The following is an 8069-nucleotide window of genomic DNA, read 5'->3' as shown; positions in this document are numbered from 1 at the left end:
AGCTACATGCAGATTTAAGGGGCAATAAATTGAGAGGTGAATGATGATAGAAGGTGATGGACAACATGTTCAACGAGAAAGAGCGGGTAGAGGGTTGTGTGGTGTTTCTAAGAATATAGAGAAGAAGATACCTGTAAATGTGTTTTGGTTGAACATAGCATGCAATGTGCTCATTTGTGGGGAGAAAAATAAGCATTGTTTACAAGTTCATTTGTTGGCCCGTGGCAACGCACGAGCAGTCTACTATTTTCAATATACTATTTTTAAAGTCTGGAGTATACATATACTATTTTCAATATCTGACTATTTTTATATTTCTAATGGAAATTAAGGGATGGCATGGTTTGCAGACATGAACTAGGGTCATTGCTCTGTTTCTAAGATACAATGGGTTGTTTATTCATTCCAATTGCATCTACCAGTAATGGTTCCAGTTTTTGTGTCCTTTCTCCTTTTGGAGGCCTACTTCAGATTCTAATTTGAATACTGCCCATTCATGCTTTTAGGAAGGGAATGAAATGCTAAGATGATTTAAGTATTGAACTGAGAAAATATAGGTTTCAGATTCTTTTTACTGAAATAGATTTTCAATGTAAAAGTATTCATTAAATAAATACCTAATTAGAATATGCAATGTTTACATATATTTTGCAAATCGGTGGACACTCTCTCTGCGTTTAGATGCAGGGTTATTAGGTTAATTTTCTTGCAAGGAAAAATGTGATTTTAAGAGGTCATTAAGCTAGAACTTTAGATCAAGATGCGATCTTCAATGTAGGAAGGCATGGATTCGGTGGCAAAAACTTTGATTAGGATGCGGCCCTCTAGGTAGGAAGGCATGGATTCAACGGCAAAAAAATTGGCCGGGATGCAGCTCTTTAGGCAAGATGACATACATCCACAACAAGAACATCAATCAGGATGGATTCAATCAGTGTGCTAGATCGTTGGATGACATAATACAGTTATGGTGTAGGTCGATGGTGGTACTCTAGCTCCAACCAAACTCCGATCCGGCTCATCCGACCTCCAGTTTAGGTTCACTATTCATCAATTTTAGTGCTACGTATTCCTATTTGCATTATACTTGGTGCATAAAATTAATGAGTCAGCAATTTATTATTATTTGTTTGGACAGGGCCTCAGTCTGTTTGGAATCAGATACAACCATCTGATCCATGATTGTTCTTGGGCATCATATTTCAAAATATACTTTTTTTGGATTTTGTAAAGGTTGCAGATAACAAGCCACTGGGAGCTAATGGTTCAGTTAGACCCTGCATTTTCTTGACCTTTTTCCTGTTAAGTAAACAAACTACCATGGAACTTTTCTAATGCGATTGTAAAGTTTTGCCAATCCAATGAGCATATGAGACTGAAATATTGGGTCCACTCTCAGGAACTAAACTGCTTACTTATTACTTTGCCTCATGTTATTCACGTGAAAATAACAGAAGTTATCTAGCTTCATTTGATTTATTTCTATGCATTGTAGCCCGTAGCAACGCACGGGCGTTCTACTAGTTATTAATAGGCTCCCAGCAAGCATAGACCAATTAAACCAAGCATGATCACAATGGGCTAGACCTGCTCCTCTCACCAAGGGCAAATTTTTTAGGCTAGGACTGTTATCAACACCAGAACAATCGTGTAGTATAATTCTAACCATAAGTGTTATTTCTTACGTCTGGAAAGTGAAGATATAAGTTTAAAGAAATAATATCTAAGCTCTTAGCCTTATAGAAAATTGTTTGATAGTAATTACACATGCATGTTTGGAAACTGAACTTCAGTTACTATTCTTGCAGCTATTTCAAACCAAACACATTAGATAGACAATAAATGATAGCATATGTGCCAAATCATAGAAATATCAGCGAGCTTTACATCCCATGCCGAAGGAGGAGTACACATGAGACATGAAGGTAAACTACGGGTGTATTCAAGTTAAGTATTCAGCTGAACAAACACCAATACCACGAGGAACCTGTAAACTGTAATATATCACCCATTTGAGGGAACAACAAACATACCTTTATTAAAATTGTAGAAATATATCATTTGATTATGGGCTATACTATTACATATCTGAAGGGAATATGCACGAAAGAGAAAATAGATACATTAAAGAGATCACTTGGAGTATGAAAACTTGTGGCATTTATAATTCATATTTACTCAGCATGGGTGAATTTTTAAAAACAAAAACGGAACAACAATAGCAGCAGCAATAATAATTTCTTTTAAGGAATTTTAAGAAAACAAAACATATACCAGTCTGTTTATGCAGAAATATGAATGATAAGGCAATTGCATGGAGTGAACATTTTGGTGGTTGTGTGACGGTGCAAATAATTAATAAAAGACTCAATTTCCCAAAGGAAAAGTCTACACATCATTATGTAAATCAAATGCAAATATACAATTTTCCATCGATCTTGTTAATATATGGATTTCTTTGAAAGGCACACTTGAAGGCACCAATTGATTAACGCGTAACTCATATTCCTAAAAGAAATATTCATAGTAGTACTTTGAATTGACAACCTCAGGCGCTGATGGAGGAAACAAAATCAACCAAAAGAATTAGGAGCATTGTAATAACTGGAGAAGTGGAAATAGATATTAACCAAAAGGGTGGAAGCTAGCTATACCGAGCTAGATATGGCAGATAAGATAGGAAGTTGAATTTTACTCTCATCTAACTGTTGTAAAAATTATGTAATCAAAACAGAGGCCCATGGAATATATTACACTTTTCATGAACAATTATGTTCTAGAACTGTGAATTACATACTAACATTATTCTTGAGAAAGTATGGGTTTTCATCTCTGACCTCGCTTTGATGCGCATGAAACTTATTTCCACAGAAGAGGCAAATCATGAAGCACCTACAGTAGTGAAAGGAATTAAGAAACCCTAGAAATTCTTGCATCAAACTAATTAAATTTCATATGGCTAGCAATTAAATTAGTATATAAAAATAAAATTATCCTACTACATAAGCTTAGCCACTGCTGAATGCTAAATCCAATCTGTACTTGTAATGTCCAAGCGTACGAAACAATGACGGGCAGAAAATTCCCTAGAGGAGTAATCATGCATGTATGCTTAGTCTGAAAGGAGAAATAAAATACTAAAATAATCATAATAATTAGAGGTCATTGCCTTCTTATTTCGGATGCAATGCATGTGATTGTCAACAGGAGACTCTAGACTACCTAGCAAAGGGCAACCTGGTGCATGTAGCTCCCGCTTGCGCAGGGTCCAGGGAAGGGTCCGACCACTTTGGGTCTATAGTACGCAGCCTTTCCCTACATTTCTGTAAGAGGCTGTTTCCAGGACTTGAACCCATGACCTCATGGTCACAAGGCAGCAGCTTTACCACTGCGCCAAGGCTCCCCTTCTCTAGACTACCTAGCAGCTGAAAAAAAATCCTTCGGCTGTGAACCTTTTAGTAGAAGAACGACAATGTCAGCCACACATTGATACCAGTCACGTATTAGATCGGTCCCATGTCATCACAGTGGAATAATACTGCTAGGCAGCAACATACCTGAAAGTAAACAACAAAATCGCATATGAGATAATTCTGCCAAACAATCAATGTGTATGTAAGTGAGAGACATATATAGAGGGATGCATGATTGTAGTTGCATGTTGTAAATGGTAGGTTTGATTTGTTTATTTCTTCAAGAAGAATAAAGAAAATTTCACCATCTAGTGCTTCCAATCAAAACCAACTGGATTGGAGACATGAGCATGAATCCGTGGTGCCTCCCTTAACAAATGCTTGCCCGCAGTGCTCGAGACCAGACATGCTGCCACGGAGGAAGTTGCTGGAGATTGGAATAGAGCTTTCTTCTAAAAAAATTCATCCTACCACACACGAATCAGATCTTGCAACCCAGGCTAACTCAAATAAGATACTCAGATCCGGGGAGATGAGAGGAAGCAGAGACCCGACCTTTGGTGCAGGTGTTGTTGAGGGAGGACACCGAGGGTGGCACGTGTGGCCTCACCAGGATCTCTGGTTGACGCCGGAGCGCGATCATGGGCCGTCGGAGCCCGCGGGTCTCGATTTACCTGCAATGGGGTGCGAGTATAAGTTGACCTGCGGTGATCACAAGGCGCTCAAGGCAGTGACCTCCCTCTGAACAGCATGTAGAGGGATCGGTGGAAGAGTGGACACGCAGTTAGCCAGGGTTGCCGGAGCAGCATCGCGCGTCGAGGGTTGCGGGTTGACTCGCCAAGGTCACACGTGTCGGCGCCAATGGGGACGCGGGGTAGCGGGGTCAGGGCGATGTCTCCAGGATGGCGGGGCGGCTCACTGGTGTCACAGCGGATGGCGTGCCTGGATCACCGGGAGTCGCCCTCGCTCGGCACTTCGGCAACGTTGCGGCGCCTCGCTGGGTCACTTTCGCGGAGGATGAAGGGAAAGGGGAGCAGTACCGCATGCGGTGGCGTCGACATTAGATTCGATTTACTCATCGGTTACGGACGGTGGAAGGGGAAGCGAATGGACTGCGTTGGAACCGGACGCGACATTAATTTCTTTTCACTCGACGTTTGCTGACACGGCAGACGATGGAACAGTTTTTACTGACATGGCATGATTGATGACGTGGATAGCCTGCATGTTTAGATAAATAATGTTAGGAATAAAATATCTTTAGATTTAGAGTAATTAGGCAATTAGCATATTCCTTAGAATATTCTATCTAGCAGTTAGAATATTGGCTTTGTCCATACGATGTGTCTCTCTAACCATCGTCGTGCCTTTTCTAAACAACGCGACTATTGTAACAGACATGTACGTACTTGCGATTGTTCAGGTCATATAAAAGCCTACAGTCATTATCAATGAAATCACTCTTTCACTTTCATTTCTCTATACTCTCTTCACGTTATCAAGCACTGTTCTGACTAGAGCAAATAGGCTACAGGAGAGAACGGAGAAGAAAGGTGAGAAACTGATGATTTTCTTGCCGGATGTTGCTTGTTCCTTCGCTTTGTGGCCAGAGAGCACCGGCACTCTCGTTTTCCTCGCCGGAATTTCGCTCTCGCTGCTACTCGCCGATGGAACTCCGACGGTCGCCGGGCATTAAGCCTTCGCTGTCACGGTCGTCCGGACAGAAACGACGGCCTCCACCGCCGCCTCCGCCACTGCGGAAACCTTTGGCTACCCCGACGTCGCCTGGCGGCCGCCGCCGCCTTCGCAGCAACCGCTGGGTGCAGCGCCGCAACTACCCTGGAGCCCCTGGACCAAGTATCAGGGCCGCTGCCGCGCCGGAAACTTCCGCAGTGCCGAACGCAGAATGAGGCCTCTGCCTCCAACTTCAGCGCGGACGCCGACAACTAGTGCCGCTGCACCCGCAAAAAAAAAAAAAAACTAGTGCCGCTGCCTCCTGAATCCGCCGTTCGGCCTATGGAGTGGCTGCTGGGCGGACCCAGCGCCGGATGGCTCATCTATGACCAGAGCGCGAGTTCGACGACGAGCCCGTGCACGACTCCGGCAGCGTGGAACTCGCGGTCGCGGCACACCTTCCGCCGGTATACTACTGCCTGCGCCATGGTTTCGAGCCGTGCCCACAGTCCCCGGCGCTCCTCAGCCTCACCAACCGCTTGGGAGAACTGCGCCCCGACGACCCTTCCGAGGGGACGAGCCAACGCTGAAGTCGCTGGTGGCCACGGACCCACGGTGCCGGCACAAAGCATGAAGGGGCGATAGGAAAATAAGGGGAGGCGGCACTCGTACAGGCCTGAACCTTATCCACTGCTCCTCGTTCCCCTTTTGACCTGCTGGTCCAAGCGGTGCCGACACAGGCTTGTGGGCCAAAAGGCCTTACGTGCCATGCTAGTGTTAAATAAATAACATGCTGATCTAATTAGGCGATTTAGCAGTAGTCCGATATTTCTGGGAAGCTGCAGATCTGCCACTCTATCTGTACTTAGTGTGCTTTAAATTAATGTCTAGCACCTCCAGTTCGTACTATGCTTAGTTCGACAATGTATTCTATTGTACATATATATTCTATAGACCTTATGTCTATTAAAAATTGAAATATGGCATGTTATATATTTGCCTTTAGCATATTATGACATGTTATTTGGTACAACAATTTTATTTTGCATTTGAAAAAATAATTTATACTTGCAATATTATCTCATTAATATGAGATAAAAAGGCCAAATAAAATATGTGATTATCTTGAATTATATTTGTGCAATCACATAGTAATGGCATCTCTACTGTATATTACAGTTTGCCCCCCATAGTGCTCTTCCAAATATATCAAAATTCGATGATATACACATATATGGCTTACAAATTATAAGTGTTCCTCTAGAACATATTTGTTGTTTACCAAAATAAATTTTACTATCAAGTAAAATTAATCAAATGCATGATCATACATGCAGGAAATATGGCTGACATCAATAAGAAAGAATTCCAAGAACTACAAATAGATGGAAGTAACTATCTATCATGGGCCATGGATATGAAAATATTCTTAAGTGGACGTAGCCTCGGTCCTTGCATTGTCGCACCCCCTGAAAATGCTCCAGAAATACCTCAAGTGGTAAAGTATGCAGCATTGCACTACATAAGGCACCATCTCCATCCTGATTTAAAAACTGAATATTTGATGGAGGAGGATCCCTTAGCTTTATGGGACTCCCTCAAGGAGAAATATGACCAACAAAGAGCAGTAATGTTGCCGGAAGCCCAAAGAGAATGGTCTCTTATAAGGTTTCAGGACTTTAAGTCCGTTGCTGCATATAATTCTGTCGTGCATATAAAATTAACTCCAAACTAAGATTTTGCAATCAACAAGTTTCAGATGCAGACTTAATAGAGAAAACTTTATGCACATTCCATCCCTCGATGAGGATATTGCAACAGCAATATCGCCAACAGAAATACACAAAGTATTCGGAGCTCATATACACATTACTTCAGGCCGAGAAGCATGATGAACTTCTCATGAAGAATCATAATGCTCACCCAACGGGTATCCCTGAAGCACATGCTAATGCTCATTCTACTAGTAAATTTGGAAACCGTAAAAGGAACTTCCAGAAATTTAAGGGAAAATGGAAAAAGAACAACGGTCAAACTAAGGGGAAAGATCATTTCAAGAAACATGATCATAATGATAGCTCTCCAACTTGTCAACGGTGTGGATGCATGAATCATCGTACTAATCAATGCCGAATTCCCAAGCACCTTGTGGATCTATACATGAAGTATGGAGAAAAATGCGAACAAGTTCATGGAAAGAAAACTGAAGCTCACTTCAACGCCATTCAAGATAACCCTCAAGCTGGTCCTTCTCAAAGCACTATTGAAGTATTCAAGCCGAAGGACGATATCATCCTCGATGAAGACATGCTTGTGGATTACACCCAAGATGTTTCTGGAGACCTCACTTAATCTCCGTAAATAAGTTGATGTCATTTAGCTATTTCAATACTACAAAATGTTATATACTGTATAACAATAAGTAGAATAAAGTCTTTCAGACTACATATATTATATTATGTGAATCAGACATAATATTGTAATTTATTTATATTTGAATTTTTAATATACATACCTTGTATGTAATTTTGTGAATATATGAATAAGATAGGATTTATTCTAAAATACTCTCTTTCTATCTATAGAACTTTTACGGGAAAAATCTGATGGAATAAGAGTTAAGTTTAGTGGATAGTGCTACCACTAATACAATTTTAAGGGAAACAACATACTTCTAAACTCTTACAGAGAAAAAGCAATTATTGGTTCAAGAAGAGCCACTTTCACACTCCCTATGGGTACTACTATCGTAATTCGGAATGCACTCTTGTATCATGAATCTACTCGTACCCTTATAAGTTTCAAATATATCCGATCTAACAATTTCCATCAAACATTAGAGGTGGATAAGACAGAATTTTTGCTTTTAACAAAAAGCAACGGATATGAGGAACAAACTCTTGAAAAATTCCCTTTATTCTCATCCGAATTAAACTTTACATACATCAAACCCGTACCTTACGTTGCGTATAAAATAATTTT

The 8069-nt window shown here is 41.0% G+C and overlaps 1 long non-coding RNA gene across 3 annotated transcripts; it reads right to left on the bottom strand.

Moving 5' to 3' along the window:
- Positions 1-1059: 1059 nt before the first annotated feature.
- Positions 1060-5749, bottom strand: LOC123154128 (uncharacterized). Of its 3 annotated transcripts, none has more exons than XR_006476689.1 (4): positions 3969-5749; positions 3719-3865; positions 3419-3557; positions 1060-2892 (listed from the first exon to the last, which is right to left on the bottom strand). It is a non-coding gene; the product is annotated as an uncharacterized lncRNA (long non-coding RNA). The 3 variants fall into 3 exon arrangements; XR_006476691.1 differs by lacking the exon at positions 1060-2892 and adding an exon at positions 2902-3222 and having other exon boundaries at positions 3719-3880; XR_006476690.1 differs by lacking the exon at positions 1060-2892 and adding an exon at positions 2902-3222.
- Between the last annotated feature and the right edge of the window lie 2320 nt (positions 5750-8069).

Source organism: Triticum aestivum, chromosome 7A (assembly GCF_018294505.1).
Source record: "Triticum aestivum cultivar Chinese Spring chromosome 7A, IWGSC CS RefSeq v2.1, whole genome shotgun sequence".
NCBI classification, from domain to species: domain Eukaryota; kingdom Viridiplantae; phylum Streptophyta; class Magnoliopsida; order Poales; family Poaceae; genus Triticum; species Triticum aestivum.
Note: the sequence above shows the minus strand (reverse complement) of the source record. Positions and strands in the feature narration are given on the sequence as shown.